The sequence below is a fragment of the Phocoena sinus genome, chromosome 9, assembly GCF_008692025.1.
Source record: "Phocoena sinus isolate mPhoSin1 chromosome 9, mPhoSin1.pri, whole genome shotgun sequence".
Lineage (NCBI taxonomy): Eukaryota > Metazoa > Chordata > Mammalia > Artiodactyla > Phocoenidae > Phocoena > Phocoena sinus.
Window position 1 is genome coordinate 70,920,759 of NC_045771.1, and position 24,579 is coordinate 70,945,337.

At 39.4% G+C, this 24,579-nt stretch overlaps 1 pseudogene; it reads right to left on the bottom strand.

The window, feature by feature from the left end:
* Positions 1-7,366: 7,366 nt before the first annotated feature.
* Positions 7,367-24,579, bottom strand: part of LOC116759158 — a 38,556-nt pseudogene continuing 21,343 nt past the window's right edge.

Genomic DNA, 24,579 nt, shown 5'->3' on the forward strand with positions numbered 1-24,579 from the left:
TAACTCAATTTTGTTTCTTTTTATGGCTGAGTAATATTCCATTGTATATATGTGCCACATCTTCTTTATCCCAACCTAAGTTGATGGACACTTAGGTTGCTTCCATGTCCTGGCTATTGTAAACAGAGCTGCAGTGAACATTGCGGTACATGACTCTTTTTGAATTATGGCTTTCTCAGGGTATATGCCCAGTAGTGGGATTGTCCTCAGTCACTTCTTAAAAATATGTTTCCCATTTGCTGAGGACTAGTGTAAAGCATGCAACAAATTTCACAGAGTGCTAATAGGGACAAGCCACGTGTTTCACTTTCTTCTCACCAAGCAAAATTGCTAACTTCCCTTTCATCAAATGCAGGAGATTCACCATTTCATCCTCCCATCAACACAACTTACACCCTGCCTGTGACTGGGATCTAGGAACTCAGGGCCACATTGAAGCCAATATCACAATTCCTTATTTCTTTTGGGAAGGAAAGCGGTGATTATTGTCTTCAGTGAATTTCTAAACCAGGGGAAGAAATTGTTTCAGCACTAAATTCAAATCTCTGATGCCCTATACCCCTCCCATAATGTCTTTGTTGTAGGTTGTATCTCACTTCTTCCTCCCACAAATTTCTATTTACTCCCACCTCAAAATCCCAGGTTTCATTTCACAGAAGTAAGGTGTCACCTTATCTTTGATAAAGGAGGCAGAAATGTACAGTGGAGAAAGGACAGCCTCTTCAATAAGTGGTGCTGGGAAAACTGGACAGGTACATGTAAAAGTATGAGTTTAGATCACTCCCTAACACCATACACAAAAATAAGCTCAAAATGGATTAAAGACCTAAACGTAAGGCCAGAAACTATCAAACTCTTAGAGGAAAACACAGGCAGAACACTCTATGACATAAATCACAGCAAGATCCTTTTTGACCCACCTCCTAGAGAAATGGAAATAAAAACAAAAATAAACAAATGGGACCTAATGAAACTTCAAAGCTTTTGCACAGCAAAGGAAACCATAAACGAGACCAAATGACAACCCTCAGAATGGGAGAAAATATTTGCAAATGAAGCAAATGACAAAGGATTAATCTCCAAAATTTACAAGCAGCCCATGCAGCTCAATAACAAAAAAACAAACAACCCAATCCAAAAATGGGCAGAAGACCTAAATAGACATTTCTCCAAAGAAGATATACAGATTGCCAACAAACACATGAAAGAATGCTCAACATCATTAATCATTAGAGAAATGCAAATCGAAACTACAATGAGATATCATCTCACACCAGTCAGAATGGCCATCATCAAAAAATCTAGAAACAATAAATGCTGGAGAGGGTGTGGAGAAAAAGGAACACTCTTGCACTGCTGGTGGGAATGTGAATTGGTACAGCCACTATGGAGAACAGTATGGAGGTTCCTCAAAAAACTTATAATAGAACTACCATACGACCCAGCAATCCCACTACTGGGCATATACCCGGAGAAAACCATAATTCAAAAAGAGTCATGTACCAGAATGTTCATTGCAGCTCTATTTACAATAGCCAGGAGACGGAAGCAACCTAAGTGTCCATCATCGGATGAATGGATAAAGAAGATGTGGCACATATACACAATGGAATATTACTCAGCCATAAAAAGAAACGAAATTGAGTTATTTGTAGTGAGGTGGATGGACCTAGAGTCTGTCACACAGAGTGAAGTAAGTCAGAAAGACAAAGACCAACACCATATTCTAACACATACATATGGAATCTAAGGGGAAAAAAATGTCATGTAGAACCTAGGGGTAAGACGAATAAAGACACAGACCTACTAGAGAATGGACTTGAGGACACGGGGAGGGGGAAGGGGAAGCTGAGACAAAGTGAGAGAGTGGCATGGACATATATACACTACCAAACGTAAAACAGATAGCTAGTGGGAAGCAGCCGCATAGCATAGGGAGATCAACTCAGTGCTTTGTGACCACCTAGAGGGGCGGGATAGGAAGGATGGGAGGGAGGGAGGCAGAAGAGGGAAGAGATATGGGAGCATATGTATAACTGATTCACTTTGTTATAAAGCAGAAACTAACACATCATTGTAAAGCTATTATACTCCAATAAAGAAGTTAAAAAGGAAGGTGTCCTTAAAATCCACATTTATTGTGATTGTGTTTTGTCTGTGTGGTTCGGTATGAATCAGAAAGGGCTTTAGGATCTGCTCTCATCAAAGCTAAGTAGCCCTGTGGACATGGCAGTGAAGTTGAGATAGAGGAGGGATGAGAAGGGGTCTTACCGTCCTGCCTATGTCATGAGCCTCCTTATTCTCCCACCACATACCTACAAGCAGCGTGAACTCAGAAACTGAGGGTCTGCAGTAGCCTCTCCTATTCTCCACAGGCACAAGGCATTGGATCCAACACTGGACAGAGAGGAAGAAAGAAAGAAAGGTGGACAACAGTAGAGAAAAAAAGAGCAGTAAATAGAGGCAAAGGCAGCAGAGGGATGGGAGAGTGAGACAGAAACGAGGTAGTAAAACTTCAGATAGTGCCAACACTAGTTATTCATTCACAAATATTTGAAAGACAAGATCCATGCCCTCCTGCAGCTGTCACCCTAGTCAGGCAATAAGATAAATTAGTCAAATACACAGTACGTTAAAAGATAATCAGCGCTAAGGAGAAAAATGAAGCAGAGAAGAGGGATACTGCTTGTCTGGGTGTGAGAGAAGAGAAGTTGCTTTAGTATGGTGTCCAGAGGAGGTGCATTGAGAAGGTGACACTGGAGGAAGACTTCAAGGACAGCAACACCAGCTTTGCTCACTCTCAGGCATTTCTGCAACATTTTGAGGCCCCCAAAACATTTAGTTTTTGAGCCAGTTGTCCTTTGTTGGTTTTCTGAACTTTTCTCTTATGATATTTCATCTATCATTTCTATGTATGCAAGGTGGAAGGGATTATCCAAGTCTGAACCCTCTGCATCATTCAGACCTGTGGTCATTTCCGTGTACCAACTGTAAAAGGACTAAAGCCTTAGCCAAGAAGAGCCAACCTATCTTGTTTGGAAATCTTGTCCTGAGGAGGAAGGACCAGTGGGTGGTAGTAGTCTTCTGTGTTTCATCCTGCTGATGTTACACAATTTAACATAGGGAGCTTCAGACCATGAGAGGAAAAGCAGAAGACATTTCATGCGAAAGTTAACCCCCTTGTTATATCATTAAAAGGTCATTTGAATCATCTTACTTGCACTTGGAATCTTGTTCAAATGTTAGGAAGGCCTTGTATAAAACTGTGGCTGGTGTCACATTTGCATAGTTTTTCACCTTCTTGAAAAAAAAAAAACAAAATACATCCTCTCCATAGTAAGCTTGCACCAGGAAAATCTGTGAGGATTAACTGGAAGGAAGGGTTGACAGTGATGGGCTCATGTCTAGGGCGATTTTATTACTGATATATGAGTCAAGAGGCTGAGGAAAGCACGTTGAACAGACACGGCTCAAGAACCTTGAAAACATTAAGAAAACGTGGTTTGCCAAAACCCAAAATGAGAGCCTGAAATAGAATATCAATTTAAGTACATATAAATATCATATGTATGTGTACACACATAACACACACATACTTACACACAACTGAGCCCTAAAATGAAATCTTTCACTTAACATCTGCATTTGAACTTGTAAGTAAAAGAGTTGAAAAGAAATAGCTTGAAAATTCATCAAGGAAGCACTGCCAGAGGAAATTATTTTTTTTTTTAGCTGCACCACTCTTGAGGGATCTTAATTCCCCGACTAGGGATCGAACCCAGGTCCCAGTGGTGAAAGCTTGGAGTCCTAACCACTGGACCGCCAGCGAATTCCCCCAGAGGAAATTTTCATTGCCTTTCCATTGGTCAACCTCAGAAGTGAGCTTGCACAATTTTGCTGTTTGATTAAAGGAGAGAAGCCAGCTCAGACTGGCTCGTGAGAGCTGATCGTTCACATCTCTTCCCAACTCATCCAGGATGGTAGCCTCACATAGGCCATGAGGGGAGGTTTACACTGTGGACATCACCAAATGCTACCAGTCAGGGCCAGAACACTGGTTTCTTCCCACTGAGAGCCTGATGACAAGCCTTTAGCAGCACACCACTAGGGAAGGGAGAGGCTGCTCTAGATAAACTAGGTGATTTGTGTCAACACTCAGAGGCAAGAAGGAGAGAAAGTGAAGTAAACGCGCTGATATTAAAGGCGCTCTAGGGAGTTGAGTGTCAAATTCATTTAAAGCTAAAGCATTCCATTTAGGTACAGGAGATTCCAAAAATCTATTCAACGCAGGATAATCTTGATTTCATTAAACAGAATGAGGACCAATAGCGCCAGCTGATCCACGAAGGATGAGGACTTCTGGGCAGTTTTCTCCAACAGCTCCAGAAGCCTCCCAAAACAAATGACTGGCTTACTCCAAGACTTACGTCATAAAGTCAGGATCAATTTTCAACTTTAAACTTATTTTTAAAATACTCTTTAATTCCTAAAGGTAAGAGATGTGAAAAAAATATGTATATATGAAATCAGGTTGATCCCACGGCTTAGCCATATACATGTCACTGTCTAAATCACCAATACAAGCCACAAACATTCCCTAATTATCCTAATTATCCTCTCTCATCAAAGATCAAAGCTTTCATCAAAACTGAAGGACTTAAACAGTGTGGAGCAACAGTACAAAGAACCACAAGAAAACAAATGTCTGTCATAAAATCTCTGTGTTCCTAGCTTAGAAATGTGCATGCTGACAGAGCTCATGCAAGTTCTGAGAATATATTAAATGTGACTTCACTCAGTACTGAACTGGAAACTTGCTAATAAATAACGTAGAGCAGGAGGAGAGAGTTTATTTGCCCTCATTTATACACAACCCCAAAGTCATTGCCTGTGTTTTTCCAGACTCCTTCAACAAAACTTTTCTTGTGAATTCCTGTAACAGGAAGAATAAAAAACTGCTATCAACTAGGGAAAATGATCATATATTTACTCAAATGGAGACTTCATTTGTGATATCTGCATTCTCTCTGTAGCTGTAATTTTTTTGAGTTGTTAGATAGTCAAAAAGCCATTATTATAATATAGCAAGATGGTTAAAAATCAGGTCTTTGGAGGCAGCCAGATCTGGGGTTTTTCTTCCTCTGCTACTTTCTAGCACTGTGACCTTGAACAAGCTACTTAGCAGAGATATTTTCCCTTTGTATAAATGGGGCTACTAACGCCTAAGCTTCATAGTTACATTAAAGGTTAGATGAAAGACTGTATGTTAAGTGATTAACACAGGGATTGGCCCAGAATAAACCCTCTATAAATGTTAGTTATTGCAGCTCTCTTAGTCAATCTTCTCTTAATCAAGCCACTAGATTAACTGACACTTGCTGATGTCCATAGAATGCTGAGCACTTACAGCTGCTACATTCACCTCTGGTACCCTCCCACATGTTCACTCCTAACTGCTGTGTTGTCACTTGTTTTTAGGTTCTCAACATTACAAATTCTGATGACATTTTATCTTAATTATGTACAATCAATGAAATTTTATGTAAACCCATGAAATACGAATGGATAAAGCTGTATACCATTTCTCTGAAAACGAAAATGATAGCTTTCAAAAGATTCATAAACACAGGTCGCTAGAAAAACTACTGCTAATATGTGAGGTACGGATGCATTGACTAGGAATACTGAGAAAATTTTTTTGACACTTTAAAGACCTATCTGGAAGGTTGCTTGAAAATTATCAGCAAATTATCCTTCCCCTTAAAAATAACTAGCAATAGGAGAGGATGCATTGTGTGTGTATGTGTGTACGTGCGCATGTTGAATAAATGAATAAAACCGAAGGCTTTGACCGATGCTTGGGGAAGAGGGAGTGAGGGGCAAAGGGAGGAGACTTGGTGTGACTCTTCCACGTTCTAGTTCTAAGTCTTTAGGCAAGGTATAGAGCCTAAGACAGGGCTGTAAACCAAACTGAAAGGCATGCATCTGATTCAATCTTTGAGGGCCCTTTCGAACTCAGTGGTTCTTGATATCAGAGATTTTCATATGAAGTGATGATGCATGCAAAATGATGCATGCTTGGTGTCCTAGCAGATGAAGCACTGATCAGGAATGGATAGTCACAAGAGGCTCCTTGATTTGCTGATGGGAATACAACAAGCACCCAAAGGACAGCAGCTCCTCAAGCAGGAACCAATAGGACAAAGCCAGAGCCGCGACCTAATCCTGCTATCAGGGTACAGGGCCAGGCCAGCTTACTTGCCTTGCTGCTTCCATTTCACGATGGTGCATTTAAGCAGTTCCTAGAGATCTAGAATTGAAATCTGATCTAATTTACTTAAATGTGTGTAGATAGATCTGGTGTTCAGCAAAGGCACTCATAACCTCAAGTGAGACAAGTGTCAGATGCAGCAGCAACGCTTGTCAGAGTGCTTCTTTGTGCAGTCAATAAATCAAAATTTAAATTTTGTGAAAAACACTCTAGGGAAGGGTCCACCTTGTTCTATCTTTGCCTCACTACAATCAACAGAAAAGAGAGATGGTTTTCAAATGTTAGATTACTGCCATTTGGTAGAGATTATCATCTGAGTCCATTAACCAGAGTCTCAAGGCACTGGACAACCTACCAACAAAATAAGATAAGATGCATTAACATCAATTTGTTAATTTTTAGTGAGGCTTCAAAATGCCCTAGTAAATTACTGAATCATTTTAAGGATGTGTTGCTGCTTCTTCACTATTCCTCTTTGCTGTACATGAAAAAGCTGACTTATTTGTAATCAGTTCCGTTCCTCCTTTCATCCCATCGAAGATTACCTAATTCTCTGCTGTTACCGTCACTCAACAAAGCAGCCCATAAAATTGAAGATCAAATATAAACAAAGAGCATTAAATAGCATGGCAGGATTTTCAAAGCCATAGGATTCTTTAACAGAACTTACCCCCCAAAACTGGACTCACAGTATTAACACTGGGAGTTAAACTATTGCGTGTCTTCCCCTTTGGAAATAATGCTTTCAGTTACTTAGAGGATGTCACACACTACTGCACTTCCAATGAGTTAAGATTATATACAAAACTGCACTTTAATTGATCATTTTCTTAATCAACTAAACTTTAGAGCAAAGTTTAGCAAAATGAGGCAGAAAGGATTTAAAGTAGACTACAGGCACACCTTGGAGGTATAACAGGTTCGGTTCCACACCACTACAATAAAGCAAATATCACAGGAAAGCGAGCCATATGAAGTCTTTGGTTTCCCAGCACAGATGTTTACACGAGACTGTAGTCTATGAAGTGTGCAACAGCAATATGTCTGAAAAAAATGTACACACCTTAATTTAAAACACTTTATTACTAAAAAATGCTAGCCATCACCTGGGCCTTCAGCGAGCTGTAGTCTTTTTGCTGGTGTAGGGTCTTGCCTTGAGGTTGACGGCGGCTGACCGATCAGGGCCGTGGCTGCTGAAGGTTGGGGAGGCTGTGGCAATTTCTTAAAATAAGACAACAGTAAAGTTGCCGCATTGATGGGCTCTTCCTCTCACAAACAGTTTCTCTGCAGCACGCAACACTACTTGATAGCATTTTACCCACAGAAGAACTTTTCTCACAATTGGAGTCAATCTTCTCAAACCCTGCCGCTGCTTTATCAACTAAATTTTTGTAATGTTCTAAATCCTTTGTTGTCATTTCAATAGTCTTCACAGCATCTTCACCAGGAGTAGATTCCATCTCAAGAAACCTCTTTCTTTGCTCATCATAAGAAGCAACTCCTTATCTGTGAAAGCTTTATAATGAGATTGCAGCAATTCAGGCACATCTTCAGGTTCCACTTCTAATTCTAGTTCTTTTGCTATTACTCATCTGCAATTATTTCCGCCACTGAAGTCTCAAAACCCTCAAAGTCATCCAGGAAGGCTGGAATCAACTTCTTCCAAACTCCTGTTACTGTTGATATTTTGACTTCTTCCCATGAATCATGAATGTTCTTAATGGCATCTAGAATGTAAATCCTTTCCAGAAGGTTTTCAATTTACTTTGCCCAGATCCACCAAAGGAATCACTACCTAAGGCACCTATATTCTTACAAAATATATTTCTTTTTTTTTTAAATTAATTTATTTTTGACCTGTTTGGTTCTCTGTTGCTGTACTCGGCCTTCTCTAGCTGCGGAGAGCGGGGGCCACTCTTTGTTGCAGTATGTGGGCTTCTCATTGTGGTGGCTTCTCTTGCTGTGGAGCATGGGCTCTAGGCACGCGGGCTCAGTAGTTGTGGCTCGCGGGATCTAGAGTGCAGGCTCAGTAGTTGTGGCGCACAGGCTTAGTTGCCCTGCGGCATGTGGGATCTTCCCGGACCAGGGCTCGAACCCGTGTCCCCTGCACTGGCAGGCAGATTCTTAACCACTGCGCCACCAGGGAAGCCCCAAAATGTATTTCTTAATGAATAAGACTTGAAAGTTGAAATTACTCCTTGATCCATGGGCTGCAGAATGGATATTTTTGCTAGCAGGCATGAAAACAACATTAATCGCATTGTCCATCTCCATCAGAGCTCTTGGGTGACCAGTGCACTGTTAATGAGAGTACTATTTTCAAAGGAAACTTCTTTTCTGAGCAGTAGGTCTCAACAGTGGGCTCAAAATATTCAGTAAAACATGTTGTAAACAGATGTGCTGTCATCCAGGCTTTGTCGTTCCATTTATAGAGCACAGACAGAGTAGATTTCTCATAATTTTTAAGGGCCCTAGGATTTTCAGAATGGTAAATGAGCACTGACTTCAACTTAAAGTCACCAGCTGCATTAGCCCCTAACAGGAGAGTTAGCCTATCCTTTGAAGCCTTGAAGCCAGGCATTGGCTTCTCCTCTCTAGCTATGAGAGTCCTAGACGGCATCCTCTTCCATGATAAGGCTGTTTCATCTACATTGAAAATCTATGGTTTAGTATAGCCAGCTTTATTAGTTAATTTAGCTGGATCTTCTGGATGACTCGCTGCAGCTTCTATATCATCACCTTGCACTTTTACGTTATAGAGATGGCATCTTTCCTTCAACCTCATGAACCAATCTCTGCTAGCTTCAGACTTTTCTTCTGCAGCTTCCTCAACTCTCTCAGCCTTCACAGACTTGAAGAGAGTTAGAGCCTTGCTCTGGATTAGGCTTTGGCTTCAGGGGGTGTCGTGGCTGGTTTGATCTTCTCTCCAGACCACTAAAACTTTCTCCATACCAGCAATAAGCCTGTTTCGCTTTCGTATCATTCATGTATTCACTGAAGTAGCACTTTTAATTTCCTTCAAGAACTTTTCCTTCGCATTCGTAACTTGGCCGTTTGGTACAAGAGGCCTAGCTTGTGCCAGGCACACAAGAAATACTCAATAAATATATTTCTTTAATTATTCCTTTAAAGGAAATTTGCTTTTCCCAACAGTTGGGATCAGTTCAAAGAATTTAATGGAAATAAAAACAGCACAGGTTGAAGGCAGTTATCAAACCTGCAACTCCGAGACAGGAAACCAGGGCTTCCCTGGAATAAAAAACAAGGCTTACACATCTGATCGAAGCAAACATAACCCACAGAATGGGAGTCAGTCTTGCTCCAGTTCATGGCAGCACCATCTTTCCAAGCTGAGTAATACGCATCCCTACTAGAGAGGTCTGTAACTTACAAGTAAGATGCAGCACTTTCGGTGGCTCTTGAATATTAAATATTTGGAAGAGAATCTCTCATTTTCTATAACTCAAAAAGAGACAAGAAAAAGCTAAAACTTTTAGATCTTCTATTTCCATGGCCATAAATTAAAGATTCGCAAAAAACTTTTCACCAAAAAAGCCACTCTAAGGAACCACGTGGGGCATGTGACAATAGTCTTCAAAGTCGTCCCTGCTAGGATGCGAGCTAGGAGGACAGGGGTCTGCACCTGTCTGCCTGCCTGTTTCCCTAGCACCTAGAGCAACAGAACAAACATTGGAATTAAATCAGTAGAAGTGGATTCAAATCCCAGCTCTACCTCTCACCAAGTGTAAAATGAAAGTCTCTCAGAACCTCAGTTTCCTTCTCCATAAAAAGAAAATAACCTCTCCTTCACAGGGTGCTGTGATAATTCAGGCCCAGGTACCTGCGTTCCAGACAAGCAGGCAAAATGATTCTCATTCAGGTTGTCTACATAGATAATATTCTAAGAAACACCGCCTTTATCCCAAACTTCATGTTCAGTGAGGAAACTGAGCCCCAAATCGTATCATCGAGTGATTTTCTAAAAGACCTTCAGTGATTCTGAAGAAGTCTTGAGGGGCAGGGAGTGGGGTTGGCAGAGAGCAGACAGATGGGTGCCCATGATGTAGCAAGCAGAAGGGTTGTTTTGCCTCCTTTAGATATTGTAGCCATGTCATCATAGAACTGACATCCCATTTCACTTCCAGATCCATACATATGATTACTTTAAAATAAATTTCTAGCACTGGAATTACTAGGTCACAGAATAAGAATTTTTGAACGCTTTTGATACATGTTTCCAAAATTGCCTTCTACAAGGCTTATTTCAATTTTTTCTCCCACCAGTAGAGTAAGAGAGAAGGGGGACCCTTTTCAACATCCCACCAAATAATGGCTCAGGAGATAATAGAGTGCTAGCTAGGGCTCCAGGTAGAGCTACAGATTTCTGCAGAGTCTCCCGTGGAATGTAATTTTCCAGGCAGAACATTCAGTTTTTGACACAGATCTGTGGTTGCATCTTGTGTTTACAATATATTTTTGGTCAGTTGGTTGCATCCTTAATCTTTGCTGCTAATTTGGGACTAAACTGGATTACTTCACAAGACCTGTGGTTTCATGAAATGAAACCACAAATTCTTACTCCCAAGAGAAGCAAATTAAAAATGTTGCTTTGGATGATGAGCTTTAGTCAGTGAGTCAGAACAGAGCACAAACTTAACATGAAAGGGAGTGGAAATAGAAAAATAGTCAATTCCAAAGGCTAAAGTGAAGAAACCAAATAGCTGGAATTTAACCATTTCACATATTTATACCCATTGCTTGCTGAAGAGAGAACTGTTATGTCTATTCAGTCTGCTTGCAGTTTTTTGCCTGTTTTTTTTTTTTTCAAAATACAGCAACTCAGCATTTTCTGCAACATCTATGTACAATATTTGAGCTTACGTAGAACTATCTAAATCAATGCTACTCAAATTCTGATGTATGTACAAATCACCTGGGGGTCTTGTTAGAAATGCAAGTACTGATTCAGTAGGTCTGGGGTGGGGCCTGGCATTTTGCATTTCTAACAAACTCCCAGGTCATGCTGATACTGCTGGTTCCTGGATCACACCTTGAGTTGCAGGAATCAACGCTAAATGTGCTGAGAAAATATGAAGGACATCATCTGTTTTAAGCCAATGGCTGTCAGCCACAGTACAGTAGAATGACTATCTCCATGAGAAGGAAAGTGATAGAGTAAGTACCCGGACTTGAAACGACCCTCGTGCACCAAAGCCTATATTATCAATGACCCAACAATTTGTTACTGATGGGGTTGTGTCGCCCATAAGAAGTTGTGAATGGGTGGATGTGTGAGGGAGGGAGGGAGGCTCTTTCTGAGCCTACTGCATGTTCTCTGGATTTCTTTAAACCTTGAAGAATGGTTTGCAATTTTGAAAATGGCCCAAAGTCATTCGAAGCAAAGAGGCAGGACAACAAATACTCTTTGGAGAAAACAAAAATAAATAACGGGGACTGATTTTCTTCTGTGGCCAGTAAATGGGTTCTGAGTACGCCCTCAAGCTGGAGCCACAGACATGTTTGACAAATAGTGTCACATTGTGACGACTTGGAAGGCTAACACGTATTTCAAGGTTATTTTGTTGAAAATTGACTCATTGCTCTTAATGGGGTGTCAGCACATCCGCAGGGCTTTCACAGATGTGTTTCAGTGGCGGGATGGAGGGGTTACAAAGTTCCTGCAATTGCATATAAAACGTGATGTGTATGTCCCTTGGGGTTTCTTTTTTTTGAATCAGAGGAAAGAACTTTCTGCTCTCATCAGATTTTCAGAGATTTTCATATCTGGCAAAAAGGCAGGTTGGGAAGTCATACAGATATGTGGGCTCAAGCTGTCCACCTACTTGCAGTGTAACCTTGAGCAAGTTACTTACACTCTCTAATCCTCAGTTTCTTCCTCTGTAAAATGGCGATTATACCTACCTTGAAGAATGTGAGGCACCAAATAATAATTCGACGAATGGTAATCTTATCGATACATAATTATACAACAATAATGCGACAATCTTGCAGATATCCTATTCCTTGCCAAATGGCCTTGATTCTCCCTGTGCCAGGAAATGCAGTCTCCTTTCTTGGAAATTGGGTCCTGCCCTGAAGACCCAAGTTTCTTGAGGCTGAGAGCAACTAAACTTGGAAACGTTCCAATTATGGTGAGGAGAAATCTCCAATATAAATAAATCAGAGTTTCAATAATGCTATATATAATTCTTCTAATAATGCTATCCATATTCATAAGCAAACTAGAGCTTCAAAAGGCCATTTCATCTCATTCTATACTATACATATCTATGTGTGTGATATATATATAATATGTACACATACATACATGCAATTATTCATTAGTCAAAGATTCACTGAGCAACTTCTACACTCACATTATGTTGCTAAGCAAATGGGATACCAAAGGTGACTAAGACACAGTCTCTGTCCTGGAAAGGTTCATTACTAGAGGAGACAAATATGTAAACAAATACTTGAAACAATATCAGCTGTACTAGCTAACCCTTGTTGTTCACTTCTTGTCAGCTAGACACTATGCTAAGTGCTTTACCTGAATATTTTTATTTAGTAGTTCACAATAATATCATAGGTAGGTACTATCACAGATGAGCAAACAGAGGCTCTAAAGACGCTGAGTGTCTTGTCCACATCCATAGGTGGCAAAGGGTTCAAACCCAAGTCTGTCTAACCTGGAATGTGAGCACAGAGCCAGCACATTTTCTTGTATCCAAAATGCTACAGGAGCAAAGAGACGAGAAGAATGCCTTGGCTTGGAGAGGAAAGGGGGTTGTTCATACTCCACAGCCACATGTGGGTTTACAAAGAAAAGGGAAGCTGACTGAGTACCTAGAGCCTAAAGAATAAAAGGAAGCAGGGAGCTGGGATCCTGCCAAAGTCAGAGGCAGGGCCCTGGGAATCACCCTGTCATGCAGCCCAAGCAGCTTGGACATGAGCGGTGGGCACATTAGGACTCCCCCTCCACCCTCTGTAGCTTTCAGTTAGGTTCACCAAGGGCTTAGACATTTTTATCTGGATGATCATTTCCGTTTCTCACTACGGTATGAGTCACTGCTTCTCCATACTGCTCCTTTGAAGAGGCAATGCACGTCACACCCATCTTACACTGGTCAGTGGCGCTGGTATTGAGGAACAACCAAGGACAGTTATGCAACTAAAATCTCTAATCCCATGGGCCTGATAGCTGCCTTGTAAAGCTGTTCTTAGAGGGAAAAAAAGAAAAAAATTAGGTGTTTTGAGAACCTTCAAAAGGGCATGCTGAATACCTAGTAACATCTGTGTACTTCTTATAAACACTTTTTGCTAACATACCAGTTCTTATGAAAGGTGCAACAGGTTCTTTATCTATTTAGTCTTTCATAAAATGTTTTCTGAGGGCCTAGCACCTGCCTGGCACTGCTCCAAGCACTGGAGATATAGCTATGAAAACACAGACACAAAAAAATTAAAATATCTGACCTCAGAAAGCTTACATACTTGCAAACACAGCTGGACAGAAACATAAAAGGATAGCTCGATAAGGACCTAGTCCTGGCAACTAATTACGCAGAGTGATAAAGAGAAAAAATTACCATTTCACTTATCAAAAGAGTTTCAAAATGAGTTGGTAAGTGGATGAAATTGTTTTTATCAATTTGTTTTTTTTACAAAAATAATTGTCTTTTGTTTATAAAGTCAAGCAACATAGAAAATCGGCCAGAGAGAAAGCAATATATCAACCATATCCCTTTTCCCAGATTAGCCCATATTATCTTTGTTGAACACAATTCTAGACACCTCTGGGCAGCTTTAGACATAGGTAGATAAAAGTGTTATATGATTAGGATCACACTATGTGTGTGATTTTTAAAAACACAGTTAAAAAAAGTAAAATTGAATGGAATTACTGAACTCCAAATTAATGTTCTTAACAGACAGTAGTACAAATCTTCGTCAAAGGGAGGCCTGGAAAACACAATGCACTGGGGGTGGGGGGCAGGGGCTGGTTGAGGAAGGGCGAGTGAGGACACAAGTCCCTTAACAAGGGAGCAGCAGTTCTCAGGTCCAGAATGGGCTTAAGATGGATTCCAGTATTTTCTGATCTGGATTTTTGTGTAAAACTTGACCCAGAAACATGGGATTTTGTGTCAAACAAAAGATCCATTATATGACTTTAAAAAGTCATATTAAAACATTGCTGTCCTTTGCCGAAAACAACTAAGCACTTTTATTTTTTTAACGTTTTTTCATTGTGGTAAAAGGCACATAATGTAAAACATAGTATTTTAACCATATCTAACTGTACAGTTCAGTGGCACTAAGTACACTCACATTGTTGGGCAACTCTCACCATCATCCATCTCCTGAATTTTCCACCTTCCTAAACTGAAGCTCTGTCCCCGTTGAACACTAACTCCCCATTCCCCCTCCCCACTCCCCCCACCATCCCCCTTTGGCCCCTGGTATCTACCAACGTACTTTCTGACTCTATGAATTTGACTATTCTAGATACCTTGTGTAAGTGGAATCAAACAGTATTTGTCTGCACCTAATGTATACTGGAATGCATTTCTAAGGTTAACTTGATATGTGTCCTGCAAACAGATTGTAAGTGGATGGACCTAGAGACTGTCATATGGAGTGAAGGAAGTCAGAAAAACAAATATCGTATATTAACGCATATATGTGGAATTTAGAAAAACAGACGAACCTATTTGCAAAGCAGAAATAGAGACACAGACGTAGAGAACAAACGTATGGACACCAAGGGGGAAGGGGTGGTGGTGGGATGGGTTGGGAGATTGGCAATGATGTATGTACCCTACTGTCTATGAAGTAGTTGACAGTTGAGTGCCTACTGTATAGCACAGGTAAAAAAAAAAAAAAAACTAAGCACTTTTAGCGCCTTTTGTTTTTCAAGTATTTATCTCCAATTCCTAAAAATTATGCTTATGCTAGTATTTCTTGATTTATCCATTTTAGGTATATTCAGTTCTTAATATCAAAGATGACAATTAGTGTCCTTTCTTGTCACCCGATTATTTATGTTTAAATTACTATGGCATGGACATATATACACTACCAAATGTAAAATGGATAGCTAGTGGGAAGCAGCCGCATAGCACAGGGAGATCAGCTCGGGGCTTTGTGACCACCTAGAGGGGTGGGATAGGGAGGGTGGGAGACTCAAGAGGGAAGAGATATGGGAACATATGTATAACTGATTCACTTTGTTATAAAGCAGAAATTAACACACCATTGTAAAGCAATTATACTCCAATAAAGATGTAAAAAAAAAAATTACTATGGCTATGTAAACTGTTTGCTGCTAAACCAAGTAGTGAGCTATAATTACGTCCTTCGCGTTCAACTTTTATTTTTCCAGAAAATGACTCTTCAATTTTTTTTATTTATTTAGTTTAGTTTTCTATGCCACTATAAGGACATAGTGAGGAATTCCCTCACTTTGAAACATCCTCTCAAAACAATCCTCCACAAATGTATCAGGTAGTCTACTGATCCCATTTTTCCCACCTGGAGATTTCCACCCTAAAGCACTTTTTTTTGCTACAGTGTGTAACTGTTTATTCTGGACATGTTTCTTAAAGCCTAGATTATATTCTTCTGATGTAAGGAAAGGAAGAATAATACCTTCTTAAGAATTATTATTTAAAGAAATATCTTAAATATTGGCTGCCTTTGTTTCATTAGAATTAGGCAGTTTTGTTGTTTTCTTTTGTTTTGTTTTTTGCTGAGATGGTTCTTGCTGACCCTTCTAGGCTCTTGACCATCTATATATATGGGCAGCCCACACCTAATCCTCTTCAACTGCAGTAAGAAATAACCCTTTAGATTCAACATTTTTTTTTAAAGTGGCTCATTTTAGGGGTTCATTTTTTTTAAGAGAGAGCAGCAACTGCTCAATATTTTACTTTGTTTTTTTTTTCCAACATTAGTTTTGCTTCCTAATGTTTGAGGAAAGTTTGATGTTTGAGTTATTTTACAGCAGAGTTTAGCTCTCTGAAGTTCAATTCAAACATTCTGTAAAGGTTGTTGTGTGCATGCGTGTGTGTGTGTGTGTGTGTGTGCGCGCGTGTGTATCTTCTAAGCAATGGGCCTGTGGTCTTCATCAGATTCTCAAAGCAGTTCTTGATTCCAGAGTTAAAAACCTCTGCTTTATAGAAAAGGTGTGCTTGTGATTTGGAGAATCAAAATAATAAAGTTAGAAGGGACTAGAAGAAACCATCTGGCAGTTAAGGAATTAACTCACTCATCCAAGAGACAGAGTGAGTTATCCTTTTCTGGGAATGGCTCATCCGTGACTAAAGTACACAGTTCTTCACCTGTCAAAACCACTAGGCTTCAAGTCTGCCTCCGGACTTGAGAGCACAGTTAGGCTCTCTGACGAAGAGGCCTCTATTTTTCCTTATCACACAGCTTCAGAGGCCTCCTTACAGCTTTAGGCTGTTGAAAATGATTATGGGGCAACTGAACAGGGCCTGAAAAATGTGTCTGGTACAGTTACCTAAGGATGACCTTAACAAACAAAACCCACCAAGTAGGTTCTTCTGCCAACCAACTTGACGAGCATCCCCCATGACGCAGGTCACACAAGTTACAACCTATGCAGATGGGCATCTCTCACTGTACGTGAAGCTGGGTTTCTGGGAAGTGTGTGGGATGGTGAAAAATGCATTGGACGAGGAGGTAGAATATTTGGATTTGGTCTTATTCTGCTTTAAACTTACCATGTCCTGGGCTTCCCTGGTGGTGCAGTGGTTAAGAATCCGCCTGCCAATGCAGGGGACACAGGTTTGAGCCCTGGTCCGGGAAGATCCCACATGCTACGGAGCAACTAAGCCCATGCATCGCAACTACTGAGCCCGCACTCTAGAGCCCGCAAGCCACAACTACTGAGCCTGCGTGCTGCAACTACTGAAGCCCGCGCGCCTAGAGCCCGTGCTCTGCAACAAGAGAAGCCACCGCAATGAGAAACCCATGCACCACAACGAAGAGTAGCCCCCGCTTGCCGCAACTAGAGAACGCCCACAGGCAGCAAGGAAGACCCAACACAGCCAAAAATAAATGAATAAACAAACAAACAAACAAACTTACCATGTCCCTCACATGCAACCTAAGGGCATTTAGGGGGAAAGGAACCAGCATTTTCTTTTTAGTACTCAAAAAGAGCCAAGAGAAAGAGATAAATAGTTATGTTCAGCTAATCTTCTCAATGTTGGTACGGGATCTATTATTATTTTCATTTTATGGACTAAAAGCCTAAGACTCAGAGAGACAACTTACTCAATATTAAACAAATAGTGAGTCACAGAGTTGAAATTCTAACTAACCCCCTTATCTTTTTATTAATAAACTTTATTTTTTAAGAGCAGTTTTGGTTCACAGCAAAATTGAGTAGAAACTAGAGTTCCTATTTATCCACAGTTCCTACACACACACACACCTCCCCCACTATTGACATCCATCAACCCTTTTGGTAAACACAAGAACACAGGCTTTTTTTTTTTTTCTACCATAATTCTGAGATTCTACACCCATTCACCTAGCACCTAATGTGTTAGAAGAATATCAGATTTTAAAGGGCCTATTATTAATCTTATTAAGCAAAAGACATTTTTGTAAAGTGGATAATAACCACTTCATTTATTTTTGAGTAAATGTAGACTTTCCTATATAGGATGTTCCTTAATGTAGCATAAACTCTATCAAAATCTAGTCCATGTGACAAAATGACTCTCCTGATACTTAAATTTATGCACTAGGTCATATTAAATTATCTATTTTGAAGAATTATGTGGGATATACTATTTCTAAACTGTCTTCATCTGCATAAAGCTCCATGAAAACCAGGAAATGGAAGTACCTGATCTTGCTTCCTAGCTGGAGCCAGTCAATGGCAAATACTCAACAAGAGTAGCAAGAATAGAGGCGGGGAAATAATAGGCAAGAGAAATAGAATTCAAAAGTGTGTTTGGTCAAATGTAGATTAAAAACTTCAAAAAGATGAATGGTTTTAGAAGATTTTGAATAACTTAGTTAATCTGTCAAAGCTTCAGTTTTCTCTTCTGTAAAATGTAGATAATAATCAGACCTGCCTCAAGGGACCCTGTGAGAAGGAAAGGAGATGGGTTGGGGGCCGGGTGAGCCAGTACCTTCCAGTGCACATGAGCGTTAGAGGTTATCACGGCTAGTGTGTCTGCCGCTTCAGGAGGAGAACTCATTTCCCTTTTTAGCTGAATGGAGTAGAAGTTGTATTTGTGAGAGGTGGTAACAAAGTGCTTACAACCCTGAAGGTAAAAAAAAAAAAAGAAAGCAAATATGTGGATTCATCTTGACCTTCATTTCATTGTTTCCCGGAGAATCTACTGCTTGTTCCTTTCTTGAAACAACAGTATTTTAAGTTAAACTGAAAAATCTACGTAAGCCTTCCTTGGGAGGCAGAGCGGCCTGGGCAGCCACAGCCTTGGGTCTGAAGCCCATACTTCATTATTGGAGGCCTATCTTTCCTACCACATTAAAATCACATGGCAAAAACTCTATCCTATCTAAATAGAGAATCTTTTAGGCAGAGATTAAAAAATAACAGAACTATAACTTAAACTACTTGGGTCTCTGTTAAAACCTCAAGTCACAACTGTGATCTAGAAATTTTGTCTGTCTTTGCCCCACTTTCTTCATCAACAAAGTGGATTGTGAGTATACATATTAGAATCAGAGTATCTAAAATGTAACACATAAACTGGATTTCAGATGTCATTCAGTTTGACTTTTTCCCCCCAAAAAAGCTGGAAAGAATTCCTGAGAAAGAAAAATGCAACTAAGGTTTAATTTTTCTCTACAGAATTTTAAAATTCTGTCCACATTCCTAAGCCTTGAAGAAAGAGGCCTCAAACTGAAGTGTTAGAGCCAAGAATCACCCAACAGGGGCCAAACTAGGATGAGTACCAAAATCTCGTAACACCCAGCTCAGCGCCCTTTCCAGCACCCTCAAGCTGCCTGACTCACAAAATAACATTTTTAGAAGCTAGCACACTTTTTCCCCACTCCAGGCTGTCTGGGATCATTATGTTTTGAGGTAGGAACAAAGTCCAAGAACACCAACAATTCAGCTCCAACAACTCACCCAGAAGCAGAAAATGAGGAGCTCTCTACCAAGGTTATGTAATACCTCCCCCCAAAACAATATCCCACTGACAGAAAAAGGCAGTAGTCAGAATCTTGGCATGTGGCCGTAAAGCTCAAAGATCAACCCCATTTCCAGATGTGCCTAAAGTTGCTCAGGGAATTCTCCCCAGATGCTTAAATTCAGCAATGGAGAAAGTCTTTAAGTTACATGGGAGTAATTATTCTTATCCTTTCAAAATATGTTGCCTTCTTTGAAATATAAATTACATATACCCACTGTAATTAAATTTCTCTGATGGAGAATGAACGGCGATTGGAATTTGGTTTTCCACTTGCTCTGTTTACCACAGGATACACTTACTCTGATAAATATTCTTCAAACTATTATTCTCAAGCTGATTATGCCATTTTCCTTTACAAGACCAATGCTTGGGGGGAAAAAAGTTTTAAGTTAAAATGCCTAGGAAGGGTTTGTATAGTTCTAACTTTAAATGATCAGTATTCATTATTCTATTTAATTTAACTAGTAATGAAAATAAGTAAATGTCTTCCCAGGAGAGCCCAAAAGAGACCAAAGTTCAGTAAACTAGATTCTAAGAAGTGCTCTTTCACCTTCTAAGTAAGCCGTCTGCTTTCCTTCCCTTTCCCTTTCTCCTTCAGTCTTCTTTTCTCCATTTACATTGCCATCACCACTTTAATCACCTCAAAACCTCAAAAGGAGTTTTATCCCTTTGAAATACAATTTGTTCCTACCTTAGGATTGTTCTAAATGTGAACAACTCCGGAATCAAACATGATGGAAGCAAACTAATAAAAAGATTCTTTTGTCATGACTACCATCATTAATGTCATAATTTTGCTATGATATAGGGCAAATTATGCATAGCAGGTACCTATTTTTAATATTTGCAATTACTTGGGAAGCTAGATTAAATTAAGTACAATAAGTACAATAAGATATAGTCTAAAAAGTGGACCCCTCTGCCCCAGTCCAGAAAACTCCATCAATCAGTCTGTCCACTTCAAATCAGAAGATCAGATACATACAGAACATTTCATCCAACAGCACCAGAATATACATTCTTCTCAAGCACTCCAGGATAGATCATATGTTAGGTCACAAAACAAGTCTTAACAAAGTGAAGACTGAAATCATATCAAGTATCTTTTCTGACCACAGTGGTATGAAACTAGAAATCAATAACAGGAGGAAAGCTGGAAAATTCACAAATGCATGGAAATTAAACACACTCCTAAACAACTAATGAGTCGAAGAAGTCAAAAGAGAAATCAAAAATATCTTGAAACAATGAAAATGGAAACACAATATACCAAAATTTACAGGATGCAGCGAAAGCATTTCTAAGAGAGAAAGCTATAGCAAGAAACACTTATATTAAGAAAAAAGAAAGATCCAAATAAACAATCTAACTTGACATCTCAAGGAACTAGAAATAGAGGAACAAACTAAGCTCAAAGTTAGCAAAAGGAAGGAAATAAAAAAGATCAGAGCAGAAAGAAATGAAATAGAGACCAGAAAAACAATATAAAAGATCACAGAAACTACAAATTGCTTTGTGAAAAGATAAACAAAATTCACAAACCATTAGCTAGACTAAAAAAGAGAAAACTCAAATAAGAAATAAAAGATGAGATGTTAAATCTGATAACACAGAAATGCAAAAGACAACAAGAGACAACTATGAACAATTATTAGCCAATAAATTGGACAACCTAGAAGAAATGGATAAATTCTTAGAACAAGCAACGTATAGAAGGTGAAAATATATTTGCAAACCATTTACCTGATAAGGGGTTAATATCCAAAATATACAAGGAACTTATATAACTCAATAGCAAAAAACCAAATAACCTGATTTAAAAATGGGCAAAGGATTTGAATAGACATTTCCCAAAGACACACAAACGTTCAACAGGTACATGAAAAGGTGCTGAACATCACTAATCATCAGGAAAATGCAAATCAATGAGATGTCACTTCACACCTGTTGTGATGGCTATCACCAAAAAGACAACGGATAGCAAATGCTGACCAGGATGTGGAGAAAAGGGAACCCTTGTACACTGTTGGTGGGAATGTAAATTGGTGCAGCCACTGTGGAAAACAGCATGGAAGTTTTTCAAAAAATTAAAACAGAACTACCGTCTGATCCAGCAATCCACTTCTGTATTATATCCAAAGGAAATGAAATAGTATCTTAAAAGAGATATCTGCACTCCTTACGTTCACTGCAGTATTATTTACAATAGCCAAGACATGGAAACAATGTAAGTAACTGTCAACAAATGAATAAAGAGGGTGTGCTATGTATGTATATATGTATACATACATAAATTTATATACACACATATAATGCAATATTATTCAGCCATAGAAAAAGAAGGAAATGTTACTATTTTCAGCAACATGCATTACAAACTAAGTGAAATAAACCAAAGAAAGACATACTGTATAGTATCACTTGTATGTGGAATCCAAACAAAAAAAAAATCATAGAGAAACAAGAAAGTAGAACGACTACCAGGAACTAGCGGGTGGGAGGAATGGGGAGAGGTTGATCAAAGGTTACAAACTTTCACTTAGAAGATGAATAAGTTCTGGAGATATAATGCATAGCATGGTGACTACAGTTAATAATACTCTGTTGTATACCTGAATTTGCTAAGAGAGTAAATTAAGCATTCTCACCATAAACCAAAAATAAAAGGTAATGTGATGAATGTTAATTAACTTAATTGTGTAATCATTCCACCATGTATGCATTTATCAAATCTTCATGTTTTACACCTTAAATATATTCAGTTTTGTCAATTATACCTCAATAAAGCTGGAAAAAATTTATCATTATCTGTGTAGGTGGAAACTAATTAGAATTTAGATTGACTTTCATTTACATTTATAGCAAATAAGTCAACGTGCCCTGGTCTTCCCTGGGAAAAAAACTGTATTTTCTAACTGAATTTGATAGCCATGAAATGTTGGGCAGTTCCAATATAACTCTCTTCCTTTCTTTTTAAGATAAAAAAACAGCCATGGGCTCTGTTGGGCATGGTAAGGACATAAGTTTTTATGCCCATTTGTATTTTCCCATTGGTACTAAGGGCATGGAGTCTAGAGTCAGTGAGCCTGCTTCGTTTTAAATCCCAACTCCCTCGCTTACTATCTGTATCTCAGCAACTGTTTCCTCCCTCACTGCCCTTCTGCACCACAGAGAGCACAGCCCTGCCTTGTGCTGAGCTGAAGAACCCAGGAAATGCTTGACTGCTAGGCTGTTCTTTGTTCCCTAATTTATATTGAAGGAAAACAATTCTCCCACATTACAGAAAGGCAGGCAAGAATCCCGGGAGTCTCTTTACATCTTTATAACAACCCACCCTGGTGAGACCTGAGACCAGAATGAATTAAATCCAGTACCCAATACACACATCCCTACTACATGCAACAATTCTGTTTGCTATTCTAGAAAAGCCTTGCTAAACATATCTGCCTTATGATGACATCTGCTGGGAGTTTCTGGCACTGGAAGAAAAAAAGGCCAGATATTTGATATTAACAGCACTGCCCAGGGAGAAGAGAACTTAACAGGATCAAGAGTCAATGTCTTAAATGAGCTTTCAAACTGGGAATTGCATTGTTAAAAAATAATAAAATAGACCACAGGTGAGCCCAAAATACCAGATGCTGAGCTATGAAACTGAACACAAAACACAAATTAACATTCTAACACTGTTATCCAGCTTTTAAACATCCATCTAGAAAGAAAAGGATGAAATATATGACATTCTTCTTGGATGTGCTTGTACTTCAAAGAGTTTCTCACGCTAAAAATTGTCATTTTCTTTCAAAAAAATCAAAGTATTTATTGAGCTTGATTATTCTCCATATTTAAAGAACAACTGCTATAAGTTTAGGTCAGACATCTTCAAGGGTTGGTTAAAAGCATGCTCCTTCTAACCTCAGGCTTAAATTCCAGTTGAGGGTGTGGCCAAGGCAGAGAAAGGAAAGACCATGAGAATGAATCTTCCAGCAAGCCACTGACCTGTCCCTTCAGTGATGCTTAATTAAGATGATGCTTAAATTAAGATGAATACGAATGTTTCCCTGAAGAAGTAACCTAAGCTACAATAGAGCACACTGTTGGGATGGGGTCTCCTATCATTCTCTCCCATGGAAGAGCAGACACTTGAATGAAGGAGGAATTGTAGGAGTCCACAGATGAATCAGAAAGTCAAACTGTATTATAACATGGACAAGTTATAATTTGACTTAATTGTCCCCGCTAAGGCAGATTAACGTTAGATGCAATTAACCTATGTATTAGCTCAAAGTCCAATCTTCAGCTGCGGGTCAAAAGATTCATGTACCTAGATAGTTTTCATCATTCATTAAGGAAAATTCAAATTGGTATCATGTATTTGAGACGGTTAGACATATTCTCTTTCCCCTGTTTTGTTCAGAGTAATAATTGGGACCATTCTTTAACATGTGATTGGAGATAAATTTAAACTAAGAAATGCCTGAACGTAATAACGCTGCAATCTTGGGATTTCCAGAAAGAATGAAAAAAGAAATTATAAGACAAATTGGACAAGTCTTCTGAGAAAATGCCCTGGGCTATAAGAAAACCTCATCCCATAGTCCTTTGCTTCTACTTTAAGAGCTAGCATCCCATAACTGTGATGTCCAGATTTCAGTTTCATTTTCGTATTTAAGGACATGAAGAAACACAGTACTGAATCTAATAAAGTCTGAAGGTTTTGCTTCTAGCAAGACTCAAGTTATTCATCCATGACCGGCATGGGGTGAAAGAATGTAATATATTAGTATACATTCTAAAATCCCCCCTTTTCTTTTCCCATAAATTGAGCTCATTTTGAGGCAAGGCTGTATAAGACCAAAGACTGTGTCCAGCTTCATTCAGTGCCATATCCCCACTGCCTGTGCATGAATGTCTGTGGAACTGAACCGGAAGCCTCTTCCTATGAAATAGCTACTTTCATACTTTTCAGCTACTTTGTAAGCTGCAGGCCTGATATATCCGCATCTCAAAGCAAATTTTTCCAAGTCCTTTCTGACTCTCACTGCTTCCCCATCCTTCTCCAAGATCTACAGATTCCAGACGTTCCCCCTCACCGTCCCC